Source organism: Bison bison, unplaced genomic scaffold (genome assembly GCF_000754665.1).
Source record: "Bison bison bison isolate TAMUID 2011002044 unplaced genomic scaffold, Bison_UMD1.0 scf7180017858770, whole genome shotgun sequence".
Lineage (NCBI taxonomy): Eukaryota > Metazoa > Chordata > Mammalia > Artiodactyla > Bovidae > Bison > Bison bison.
In genome coordinates, this window is record NW_011489342.1 from 2,436,664 (window position 1) to 2,450,589 (window position 13,926).

General features: G+C 41.8%; 1 long non-coding RNA gene across 1 annotated transcript in view; it reads left to right on the forward strand.

Moving 5' to 3' along the window:
- Nucleotides 1-2,792, forward strand: part of LOC104980547 — a 7,905-nt gene extending 5,113 nt beyond the window's left edge. The window contains exon 4 of the long non-coding RNA XR_824279.1: nucleotides 2,513-2,792. This is a non-coding gene — a long non-coding RNA (uncharacterized LOC104980547). The remainder of the gene's footprint in view (nucleotides 1-2,512) is intronic.
- The last annotated feature ends 11,134 nt before the right edge of the window (nucleotides 2,793-13,926 follow it).

A 13,926-nucleotide genomic window follows, 5' to 3' on the forward strand; every position in this document is an offset into this window, starting at 1 on the left:
CCACTGTGTAATCATAAGGGATTTGATTTAGGTCATACCTGAATGGTCTAGTGGTTTTCCCTACTTTCTTCAATTTAAGTCTGAATTTGGCAATAAGGAGTTCATGGTCTAAACCACAGTCAGCTCCTGGTCTTGTCTTTGCTGACTGTATAGAGCTTCTCCATCTTTGGCTGCAAAGAATGTAATCAATCTGATTTCGGTGTTGACCATCTGGTGATGTCCATGTATAAAGTCTTCTCTTGTGTTGTTGGAAGAGGGTGTTTGTTATGACCAGTGCATTTTCTTGGCAAAACTCTATTAGTCTTTGCCCTGCTTCATTCCGTATTCCAAGGCCAAATTTGCCTGTTACTCCAGGTGTTTCTTGACTTCCTACTTTTGCATTACAGTCCCCTATAATGAAAAGGACATCTTTTTTGGGTGTTAGTTCTAAAAGTTCTTGTAGGTCTTCATAGAACTGTTCAACTTCAGCTTCTTCAGCGTTACTGGTTGGGGCATAGACTTGGATTACTGTGATATTGAATGGTTTGCCTTGGAAACAAACAGAGATCATTCTGTTGTTTTTGAGATTGCATCCAAGTACTGCATTTCAGACTCTTTTGTTGACCATGATGGCTACTCCATTTCTTCTGAGGGATTCCTGCCCGCAGTAGTAGGTATAATGGTCATCTCAGTTAAATTCACCCATTCTAGTCCATTTCAGTTCGCTGATTGCTAGAATGTCAACATTCACTCTTGCCATCTCTTGTTTGACCACTTCCAATTTGCCTTGATTCATGGACCTGACATTCCAGGTTCCTATGCAATATTGCTCTTTACAGCACTGGACCTTACTTCTATCACCAGTCACATCCACAGCTGGGTATTCTTTTTGCTTTGGCTCCATCCCTTCATTCTTTTTGGAGTTATTTCTCCACTGATCTCCAGTAGCATATTGTAGAGAGCAGTAGTTTGGGGAATTTAGTTTTGTTTTTTGTTTTTTTGTTTTTTTGTTTTTTTTGCTTATTTGGGATTTTTTTTTTACTTCCTTATTTGACACAATGAAATATTGGCACCCTGATATTGATTCCCAAACTCATTTTGAATTTTTATTCACCTGTGAAACCTAAAAGGTGGGGAACCATTGCTGAAGAGATCAGTGGTTCTCACTTTTGCTTTTCCTACATTTCCCACAGCCTCAATAGGGCATACTGTCAGCTGGAATTTGGGCCTTAAAAGGGCAGGGTGCATATCAAAAGAGCTGGGAGTCATGTACCTTAGATAAAGACTCTGGGTGATTCCAATAGGGCCTTCTCCCCACACCCAAATGGCAATGACCACTTCCCAAACCCAGCTAAACTGAGAATTCCTGCTCAGTAGTAATATATCCAGGATATTTGAGTGGGGTTAGAAAGGACCTTGAATATTCATTGGAAGGAATGATGCTGAAGCTGGAGCTCCAATACTATGGCCACCAGATGTGAATTGGAAAAGACCCTGAAGCTGGGAAAGGTTGAAGGCAGAAGAGGGTGGCAGAGGATAAGATGGTTAGATAGCATCACCAACTCAATGGACATGAATCTGAGCAAACTCTGGGAGATACTGAAGGACAGGGAAGCCTGGAGTGCTTCGGTCCTTGGAGTCACAGAGTCAGACATGTCTTAGCGACTGAACAACGATGACAAGAAAGGGCCTGGATACCTCATTTATTAATCACCATCTGGCCTTCTGCACAGGTCTATGCCTTAGTCTGCCAGAAAATGGGTAGAACTTCTAGGGAAGCCAAGTCCTTCTGAAATATCCAACAACCAAAACCATACAGAAGGCTTTTTAAAAAAAGTTCTGATACAAATCCTTCACACTGGAATGTGAACACATTTTTCTTTACTCTTCCAGGCTGTTATTTCAATATTCTAGATTATTTTTTTCTACAAGGGAAGATGGAAGGATTTAAGTCTGGTCTTCCAAACTGCAGATGTGATCCATTAGTGATGCAGGAAGCCAGTTCAATTAGGCATGACCAGTATTTATTTTTTAATGAAGGAAAAGAGTATTGAAATACTAGAAAACATCAAAGTGCATTACATGTAGTGAAGGTAAATATTACTTCATTGGATTCATCAAATGATCTTTATAATCTGTTATGGCTTCAAATTCTATGACTCTCACTTTCATAGTAAACACAGAACTCTCCCTTCACCCATAAGCAGCTTCCCATCCCCCTCAACAAATCCAGGGCTTCCCAGGTGGCTCAATGGCTCAATTTGCCTGGAAAACCCCATAGACAGAGGAGCCTGGCAGGCTCCATAGAGTGAAAAAGAGTCAAACACAACTGAGCAACTGAGCATAGGTGCAACAGATCCAAGAACTCCTATTTGCCTTTGAAACCCATGTGGTGTCCTGGCAACAATCCGCCTTGATTCTTTCACGTGAACTTGGACATCAGGCTTTCCTCTGGATCTCCCTGCCCAATGGGGTAATGATTTTCATAGTGCTTATTCTACAATATTGTAATTGTTTGTTCATCTTCCCACAGAGCTGTGCCTATACTTCAGCAAGGTCAATTGCACATAAGAGAAATGAGTTAAGGAAGAAAGGAAGAAAGGAACCAAGCTATATTTGCTTAAAGGAGTGGTTCTCAGACTTCACCTCACATCAGAATTCCCCTGGGAAGCTTTTTATAAGTTCGATACTGAAACCATAACCAGACAAAGCAGAATTGCTGTCAGTGGAACCCAGGCATCAGGATTCTTTCAAGCTCCCTATGGAAGTCCAGTCTCTGTGGGGTCTCTGGGTCCTGGTGCACACAAGGTTTGTTTGAGCCCTCCAAGCATCTCTTGCAGCTATGGGGTTTGATTCTAAACAACGATTTCGCCCCTCCTACTGTCTTGTTGGGGCTTCTCCTTTGCCCTTGGATGTGGGGTATCTTTTTTGGTGGGATCCAACATTCTCCTGTTGATGATTGTTCACCAACGAGTTGTAATTTTGGAGTTCTCGCAGGAGAAGATGAGCACATGTCCTTCTACTCCACCATAATTGTAGAGTTTTTTGTTTTTTGTTCAAGCTGGATTTAGAAAAGGCAGAGGAACCAGACATCAATTTGCCAACATCAATTGGATCATCAAAAAAGCAAGAGAGCTCCATAAAAACATCTACTTCTCCTTTGTTGACTACACTAAAGCCTTTGACTGTGTGCATCACAACAAATTGTGGAAAATTCTTAAAGACATGGGAATATCAGACCACCTGACCTCCTGAGAAATCTGTATGCAGGTCAAGAAGCAACAGTTAGAACTGGACATGGAACAACAGACTGGTTCCAAATCGGGAAAGGAGTATGTCAAGGCTGTATATTGTCACCCTGCTTATTTAACTTATATGCAGAGTACATCATGAGAAGCCCTGGGCTGGATGAAACACAAGCTGGAATCAAGATTGCCGGGAGAAATATCAATAACCTCAGATATGCAGATGACACCACCCTTATGGCAGAAATTGAAGAAGAACTGAAGAGCCTCTAGATGAAAGTGAAAGAGGAGAGTGAAAAAGTTGGCTTGAAACTCAACATTCAGAAAACTAAGATCGTGGCATCCGGTCCCATTACTTCACGGCAAATAGATGGGGAAACAATGGAAACAATGAGAGACTTTATTTTGGGGTGCTCCAAAATCACTGCAGATGGTGACTGCAGCCATGAAATTAAAAGACCCTTGCTCCTTGGAAGAAAAGACAACCTAGACAGCATATTAAAAAGCAGAGACATTACTTTGCCAACAAAGGTCCATCTAGTCAAAGCTTTGGTTTTTCCAGTAGTCATGTATGGATGTGAGAGTTAGAGTATAAAGAAAGCTGAGCGCCGGAGAATTGATGCTTTTGAACTGTGGTGTTGGAGAAGACTCTTGAGAGTCCGTTGGACTGCAAGAAGATCCAACCAGTCCATCCTAAAGGAAATCAATCCTGAATATTCATTGGAAGGACTGATGCTGAAGCTGAAATGCCAATCCTTTGGCCACCTGATGTGAAGAGCTGACTCATTTGAAAAGACCCTGATGCTGGGAAAGATTGAAGGCAGAAGGAGAAGCGGACGACAGAGGCTGAGGTGGTTGGATGGCATCATTGACTCAATGGACATGAATTTGAGTAAACTCCGGGAGTTGGTGATGGACAGGGAAGCCTGGCGTGCTGCAGTCCATGGGGTCACAAAAGTCAGACGTGACTGAGCAACTGAACTGAACTGACGGAAGTCCAATGTGCAGACAAGGTTGATACCCACTGGTTTAGACAGGACCTGGGATCATGTTACAGTGCCGATTCTGGTTTCCTAGGTCTGGACTAGGGTCCAGGAATTTTCAAGCATACTTCCAGGTGATATCAATGTTGCTGGTCTGCATATGTTTGAGGAGCTAGAGTATATTATGGATGCTGACGATATAGAATGAACCAAAATCGCAAAATCAAGCAGAGCTGGAGGACAGTGAAGTTACTGACCAGCTATGTGACTTCTGATGTAAACTTCCTGGTATAATTTCTTACTAGCTGTGTGACCGTGGGCTAGTTACTTAAAGGTTTTCCCATCTGATAATGGAAACATAACAGTATTAAACTCATATGTGGTAGTGAAGTGGTAGTGAAGAGCAAGCAGCAAACTTCATAAAGACCTTGGCACATACATGTGTTTATTAGTGTTATGATTATGCATTCCGACTCCACTTACAATCTTTATGCCCTTGGTAAGTTACTTAACCTCTCTGAGTTTCAGTTTCCTCAAATATAAAATGGGAACTCATAATATCTATCCTACAAGATTGGCCTTACATAAAAAATGGTATATAAACTTCTTAGCACAGTATCTGACCCATGGACATGGTCAATAAATGGTTATTTATTTATTTATTATAAATGAAACTAAGTTTCATTTGTATTGGAATAAATCATTCGGACCTCCCATAGGTACATTCTCTACTTAGCCATCTGCCAGAACTCAGAACCTCTTCCTGCCCACACCCTCCACAGGCCCTAGGCTGTAGGGACAGATGACAGAAGGTGGAAAGCTCATCTCTTTATTTCAACATGTTACAGTTCAACAGAAGGACTTGTTTTTACCATCCAATTGAGTTTACTTGGGTAGGTTTTGGCAGCAGCAATTATTCTCCTTATTTCTTTACAGATGAAGAAGAAATAGACTTGGCTCTGACATGTCAGATTTTCTCAAGCAAGTCCCACATGGAGGATAAAAGCTCTCAATTCTAAAAAGAGACAGAGAAAATACTCCTGGCTTCATGCTCCTTTAAAGCCTCTCTTTCAAAACACTTTGAAGGCCTACAATGTGCCAGGTGTTGTACTAGTTTCAAACAAACGTTTGAACAAATTGCTACAAGATCACAGGCAGGATTCTGGGGGACAGTGGGAAGCAATCTCTGATGGGTGGAGGTGGGGCCAGAGAGGACATAGTATTTACCAAAGAGGTGCTATTTTGGTTGGGCAGTGAAGGTCAAAGAGGAATCAGTAAGTGGGAAATAGGGGGAAAGTTGCTTAGGAAGAGGAAATGGCATAGACAGTAGCGAGGAGGTGGGCAACAGCTTGGTATGTTTGAGGAATAGCAGGTGTCCAGAATGGAAGAAGACAGAGCCAAAAAGTTAGCCTGGAGCCAGACTGTAAGTTAGATAAAAGAGTTTGAATTTTATCCTGTTAGCCATGGTAGAATGACCACATAATTCATCATCCAAATGGGTCACTTTTGAGAATAGAAGGGCATGCTAACCAGATGGGATAACACAACACCCAACATAAAACTGAAATTTTCCAAGCTAATGGGGCGATTCAGTCACCCTAGCATTGCCACACCTGTAAGGCCTGACACTGTTCAGATGTGTCTATATTATAGAGGGGAGTCTGATGGCAATGCACATAGGAAAGCAGAGGGGATAACTGGGAACCCAGTGGGGTTGGAGAGGAGAGGCATCTAAGAATGTTTTATTCAGAAATGGAGTGAATCGATTATATGGAGAAAGAATATGTAATGACTCAGTATTTCTAGGCTGGGTAACATGGAGACTAAGGAAGATAAGAAGAGAAGCAGGTTTGGGGAAACCAGTTTGTACAATCTGAGGCATGCTGAGCTGGAGATATTTGCTAAATATTGGTGTCGATGTCAGTGTCGGGCAGGCTGAGTGGAGACTTGGGGCTCCCAGGTGGAGATGGGAGGTATAGGGGGACGAAGGACCAAGTTATTCATGCAGCACTCACAGACAGGACAGACATCATCCTTGACAGCAGAGCATCCATCACAGCTGATCTTTTTAGAGCAGCGCAGGTGGAAGCCAGGCCACTGCTTGCTGAAGATCGCTTGGGAATGAGTACTAGAAGGCAACTAGAAACCACTATTTCCAGGAAGTCAACAACCAGCAGGAAAAGGAGTTACAGCCACTTGAAGGAGAGGCAATTTCCCTGCTTTATTTTCCTCATGCTGTTTCCTTCTAAGTCTGGTATAACGTGTGGTTAGAAAATTAGGGGAAAAGCAGTTGAATTCACCCCGTGTCCCTTGGGTCTAAAATTCAGTCAGGAGAGCTGAACTTGAAGTGATTTTCCTTGTCCAAAGTGATGGTAGCTTTAAACCACTATGTTAAAGAGTATATTTTCCAGTCCCAAATCTTGTTGTCTTGGCTTGTATTGGATATAACTTGGTAATGGCCCCATTAGGACATTTTAGTGTATAATGCTTTTGCACATGTGTTGTGAGCCACTATAGATTAGCTATTATAAATAGTGAAAATGTCAATGAAAAGAATTTTATGTAATGAATACTCATGATTCTGTGTGTAAAGACCAAAGATGGATGAATCAGTGCCCTCAGAGCCTGCAGAAAGCAATGACTTTCCAAAGACAAAGGCCTTGACTAACTTTGATCTGAAGATATTGCAGGTCACCAAACTTGTCCTTATAGTGGGTCATCTCCAGTGAGAGAGACTTACGGGCTTTTCTATAATATAAAGCTAGAAAGAAACCCAGGTAATAGAAAGCTCAGAGAAATAGACTGCCTTGAAAAATGATCAGAGTCTAACTATGAGAAGATGAAGCTATCAAGGGCTGCAATTCTTGTCTTTACATCCTGATGTATGAAGGGATGAGTAAAAATAGTTTGTTGGCATTAAGAAATGCTCCTACAGATAGACCATCCTTGGTATATTGATAACAGCTCTCCATTTTTTATCTTGGTATAATTTCCATATACTTAAAATTCTCATTAAAAAAATTTTTGGTCCTATTCCCCCTTGAGAATTTCTCTACCATTGCTACTGGCTATGCATATGATGATAACTTTTATTTCTCAAATTTCAAACATTGACACTACCATCCATCAGTCTCAGGTAACTTCTTAGTCATGGGAAACTTAGGTACCTGGTCAATATCCTTTTCCCTGAAGCAGTATCATCATTCAAGAAGATTTCAAAATCCATGTGGACACCCTCTGTCTTAGTCCATGTAAACTGCTAAAACACAATACCATAAACTGAGTGGCTTATAAACCACAGAAATTTGTTTCTCACAGTGCTGAACCTGAGAAGATCTTGAATCAAGGTGCCAGTAGATTTGTTGTTTGGTGAAGGCCTCCTTCCTGGATGGTCATCTTTTTCCTCACATGATGGAAGGGGCTGGGAAAGATTGAGGGCAGGAGGAGAAGGAAGGGTAACAGAGGATGAGATGGTTGGATGTCATCACCGATTCAATGGACATGAGTTGAGCAAACTCTGGGAGATAGTGACAGACAGAGAAGCCTGGCATGCTGCAGTCCATGGGGTTGCAAAGATTCAGACACAGCTTAGCAACTGAACAGGGAGCTCTCTGAGGCCTCTTTTATAAGGGCACTAATCCCGTTCATAAGTGTACCACCTTCATGATCTAATTGCTTTTCAGAGGCCCCACCTCAGAATACCATCACCTTGAGGGTTATTATTTAAACACATGAATTTCGGGAGGATACAAACATAGGGACCATGGTATCCTCTCATCAGCCTGGCCTCAAAAATCCATTATCTGCCACCTTCCTCCACAGCAGTGGCATTTACCTACCTTCCACTCCAGCTCTCCAGTCCCATGATCCTACCCTGAATCTTGTCATTACTTGAAACAATTCCACTATTTCAAAACATGAACCCACCTGCAATGTAGGAGACCTGGGTTCAATCCCTGGGTTGGGAAGATCCCCTGGAGAAGGGCATGACAACCCACTCCAGTATTCTTGCTTGGAGAATCCCCATGGACAGAGGAGCCTGGTGGGGTACAGTCCATGGGGTCGCAAAGAATCAGACATGACATGAGTGACTAAGCATACACACTGTACTCCACTATTTCAAAACACATACTTGTTTTCCCCATTAAGACTTCACTGGAGCAATGTCAGTGAAAATGGCAGAGTAAGGACCTCCAAAAATTCTTTCCTCCATAAAAACAAGGAGGAAACTGGCAAAAAGTTGTCAGAATCAGCTTTTTCAAAACTCTGAAAATTGATCAAAGATTACAGGAATTCAAGAAGTTTTTATTCAAGAAAAACAGTTGAATCTTACAAAGAAGAGTGGGTTTAATTTGCCTGGTTCCCATTACCCACATCCCCCAGCTCTGTAGCCTTGAAAACCAATAGGCAACAATCACAGTGAAAATTAGCATGCCGACAGCAATGGGACAGTGTAAAATGAAACTAGAGCACCTGCAAAGCCTCTTTCTCACAGAACAGTCATGATTTGACCTGTCTGCTGTTCCCCTGAAATATTCCAATTGCAAGGCAGTCTTTGACTTCTTTTGGAGCTCACCCAATGTGAAAAGCCTTTTCCCTGAGGACTTTTGTTGAAAATACTTAGAAGCAATTATTTAACCTCATGACTACTTCAAGGCAATGGATATATGTTGGCAAACAGTAGGCTAACCTAAAAGCTTAAAAGGAAAGGCTGGGGAATGCCCATAAGGACTTCTAAAAACTCTAACACATTCCTGGGAAACTAGAAAGCTGTGGTCATACATGGGACCGTAGCATATGCTCAGGAAAGACCTGAGAAGGCCCTAAGTTCTCGCTGCTATGCAACCTAACGTTGAAGCTGTGTGTAGGCAGGAAGTGTAAGCTAAGGCAGAGTTGTCAATTGCCTGACTGGATGTTGAAGGCATGCTTCAACATGTATGCAAGGGCCCTCTGCAAAGAAAGAAAGATCCATTGGTTCCCAACATTTAAGGAAATTTCTATCTAATAATTACCTAACCACTAAGCAAACAAACAAAATGATCAGACATGAAGGAATTAATAGGCAATTTAATAATAATATTTGGAAACTTCAATATGATTCAATAATGGATAGAGCAATTAGAGAGAAAACCAAGAACTGTTACAACTCAGTAATAATAAAACAAATAACCCAACTGAAAAATGAGCAAAGAATATTTACAAATATCCAATAAACACATGATGAGATGCTTAACATCATTAGTCATCATACAAATCAAAACCACAATGAAATATCACTTCATACCCACTAAGATAGCTATCATATAAAAGACAAAAATAAATTTAAAAGAAAACAGACTCATGAGAGGGTAGTGGGGAAGACAGACAATAATGTGTGTTGGCAGGATATAAAGAAACTGGAACCCCCTAGTGATTGCTTATGGAGTGTAAAATTGCACAGCCACTTTAAAAAACAGTTTAATAATTCCTCAAAAACACCCTAAACATAGAGTTATCATAAGACCCAGAAATGCTACTTCTAGACATACCCCTAAGAGATTTGAAAATGTGTCACACGAAAGGGGGTAAACAACATTATTCATAATAGTCAAAAGGTGGAAACAATCCAACTGTCTGTCAATTGATTAACAAAATGTGATATATCATACAGAGGAATATTGTGCTGTGCTGTGCTTAGTCACACAGTCGTGTCCAACTCTTTGCCACCTGGTGGACTGCAGCACACCAGGCTTCCCTGTCCTTCACTATCTTCTGGAGTTTGCTCAAACTCATGTCTGTTGATGCCACCTGACCATCTCATCTTCTGTTGTCCCCTTCTTCTCCTGCCCTTGATCTTTCCCAGCATCAGGGTTGTTTTTTTTTTCGAATGAGTCAGCTCTTCGCACCAAGTGGCTAAAGTATTGGAGATTCAGAATCAGTCCTTTAAATGAATATTCAGCGTTGATTTCCTTTAGGATTGACTGGTTTGATCGCCTTGCTGTCCAATGTACCCTCAAGAGTCTTCAGAACCACAATTCAAAAGCATCAATTTTTCAGCATATTGCATTGGATAATAGTTTATTTTTTTGTTTTGTTGTTTTCAAAAAGCAAGGAAGAGACTGGTTCTGCATCAGAGATCTTTGGATTTATTAACACAAAACTATTGCAACTAATTTTCCCCAAAAATATTTCCAAAAGACTAAAATACCTCAACAGGGAATCTCAACATTCTCTGTGTACAAAACATTGTCTTACTAAGGGAATCTTCTTTCTGGCAGGGCTGTCTCTATGCTCTGCCAGGAGGCATAGACCTCACAAGTGAAGTGTCTTCAGTAAGTGCAGTAACTAAAGAAAAATTAACTGCTGTCTTCACAGTGCTCTTGTGTGATCTATCAGAAGGTATGGTCAGAAAAAAAACAAATACTAGACAACTCTGCAGAGATGACATCATTACTTCTGCTATTGTTGAACTACCCTATGAGAAAACCATTTGAAGTGGATCCACACCAAGCCAGTTTGTATAGGTCAGAGCAAAGATTAATTATTATTGCCAAAATAAATGAATGAAGACTGCATGCTAACAGTGCTAAATCCAAGATGTAATCTTGCTTGTCTGAGAAGTCCTCATTGAGATGAAAATAGGGCAAACCTTAAAGCACTCTCTCACTGGTAAGTAGCGGGACCCCTGAGGTTGTACAGGTAAAGACAAATGTCACAGATCCCCTATGTCTGCCTGACCTGCACCATCTTCCCCCCAGCTATTTTGACCATAAAAGTACCTGGATTGCTTGGAACTTCCCACTAAACATAAAGCCTACAGAGGCTTTGAAACATAGCTAGAAGGTGGATGCTGAGGATAAAGGAAACAGGTTTAGTTTTGAATAGGGGACAACCACATTGTACCAAAGCACAACAGAGACTCTACGGAAAGTTGGTAAGAGATTCTCTGATGAACAGATTTGTATGAGGTGGTAGTACAGGGTGTATGTGTGTGTGTTTATACATGTGCCTCAGGTAGAAGCGAGTGGGGGGGTTGTAAGGTGAGGTGAGTCAGATGAAGAAAAGGGAACTGGGGTGAAGGAGATGATAAAGAATACCCCTGCAATCTTAGGGAGCCAATCTGACTTCCCAGTGATTCAAGGGACCGTGCCCGTGGCTGACATTATGTCTTCTCTCTCCATGCATGACAACATGAAAGGGAAAGAGACAGTGGAGACAGCAGGAGGGAATCTCTAGAATGGGGACTGCTTGGCCTGAACTTGCTTCATCACTGCCTTTAAACCAGCTGGCAGTGGTGGAAATGAGAAATAACAAGATGAGTTAGCTTCAGTGGACTTAAATAGAAATGGAGCCCTCGGCCCATGAGGATTTATTGCAGTGGGATGTCATCACTCTCCGTGACCAGCAGCAGAACGCTGGGGCAACCTGGCAAGCCTGAGCAGCCAGCCTGATGCAGGGGTCCTCTGCAGAGCATCCTTAATCATCAGCCCTTACTGAGGGACTGCTTGTTTAAGGGTGGTGAAGAACAAGAGAGCCAGATCAGACAAGATGTCTCTTCCAATTTCCCTGAACATCTAATTTTAGGATTGTTATTAGACATGAATATGTCTAGAAAACGATCTCTTGCAAATAACTGGCACCAAGCTGGGATTATTAAAAAAGAGATTTAGGGGACTTCCCTGGTGGTCCAGTGGCTAAGACTCTGTGCTCCCAGTGTGGGAGGCCCAGGTTCACTCTTTGCTGGGAGAACTAGAGCCCACATGCTGCAACTAAGTCTCGGTGCAGACACATAAATAAGTAAATAAAAATAAATACTAAAAACATTTTTAATAAATAAAAATGAGATTGGGGAAAGAACTGGGTATAGCTAAGATCTTTATGAGAACCAGTTCTGGGCAACCAGACATAACTTGATAGAAGGCTCATTTATAATACAAATCTCCCTACCACGAATAATCTTATTTCTTTTTTAAATAAAGTTTTTTAGTGCCTTTTCACCTTAGTGTTTTTCAAATAATCTTAAAGGAATAAGTCAAATCACCTAAAAATCTACCACTCAGAGGCAACAATTGTTATCATTTCAACACATTTATGTCCAGTCTTCCTTCCATTAATTTTTCTTTATGTAGTTGCTATCTAGATGTCTAGATTAGTGGCGCTTCTTTTTCTTTTTTTGTTTGCAAGGATGGAAGATTTGCTAAAGTTACCTGAGGTATTAATAATTAAATAATGGAAGTTTATTATAAAAAATGGAGGTCTGCCATCATGAAATCCGAGAAAAAGAACGGACAGGTCCCATGGTGTCTAGAATGTAGTTTTGAAACTTCAGGTCATTCAGGGCCCAGCATAGCCTAATTAGCAACTAAGGTCCTTGGTCCCCTTTCATTTATTTAACGCTTTATGCTGGTGGCAGACCTGCAAAGGTGTCTCCTGTTCTATGCTCTCCTCTAGAACCTTGAAGTCAAAGTTGCTCAGTCGTGAACAACTCTTTGCGACCCCATGGACTGTAGCCTGCCACCAGGCTCCTCTCTCCTCTGTGGAATTCTCCAGGCCAGAATACTGGAGTGGGTAGCCATTCCCTTCCTCAGCTGATCTTCCCAACCCAGGGATTGAACCCAGGTTTCCCACATTGCAGGCAGATTCTTTACCATCTGAGCCACCAGGAAAGCCTAACCATTCCTCCAACAAGAAGTGAAGTCTATGATCATCCCTTTGAAAGTAAGATGACTTTTATGACTGCCTTTACCTTGAGCCTGGTAAAAGTGACACTCCTTGACTTCCAGGTCTACGTCATAAAAATACCATGTGCATATAAAAAAGAAAACTATGTTCTTCAGGGGCTTCCCTGGTGGCTCAGATGGTAAAGAATTTGCCTGCAATGTGGGAGACCTGGGTTTGATCCCTGGGTTGGGAAAATCCCCTGGAAAAGGGAACACCTACCCACTCTAGTATTCTGGCCTGGAGAATTCGATGGACAGAGGAGCCTGTCAGACTACAGAACGTGGTATCACAAAGAGTCGGACATGACTGAGTGACTTTCACTTTCATGTTCTTCAACCCTGTCCCGATGAAACCCAGTCACCATGCTGTGTGTGAGGAAGTCCATGAAGAGGTTCATAGCTAGTGATGGGCCTGCACATGCCAGCCGTGTGAGTGAGCCATCTTGAAGAGGGATCCTCTATCCAATCCTCCACTAACTTCCCGAGCAGGCTCTTCTCATGGAACAGACACCAGTTGTCCCCACTAAGCTCTGCCTACCAATTATAGATTTGTGAGCAACGTTACTTTTTATTGCTGTTTTAAGGCACTACACAGAAGAACTATACAAAAAAGATCTTCACGACCAGATAACCACGATGGTGTGGTCACTCACATTCACCTAGAGCCAGACATCCTGGAATGTGAAGTCAGTGGGCCTTAAGAAGCATCACTATGAACAAAGCTAGTGGAGGTGATGGAATTCCAGTTGAGCTATTTCAAACCCTAAAAGATGATGCTGTGAAAGTGCTGCACTCAATATGCCAGCAAATTTGGAAAACTCAGCAGTGGCCACAGGACTGGAAAAGGTCAGTTTTCATTCCAATCCCAAAGAAAGGCAATGCCAAAGAATGCTCAAACTACCACACAATTGCATTCATCTCATACGCTAGTAAAGTAATGCTCAAAATTCTCCAAGCCAGGCTTCAGCAATACGTGAACCGAGAACTTCCAGATGTTCAAGATGGTTTTAGAAAAGGCAG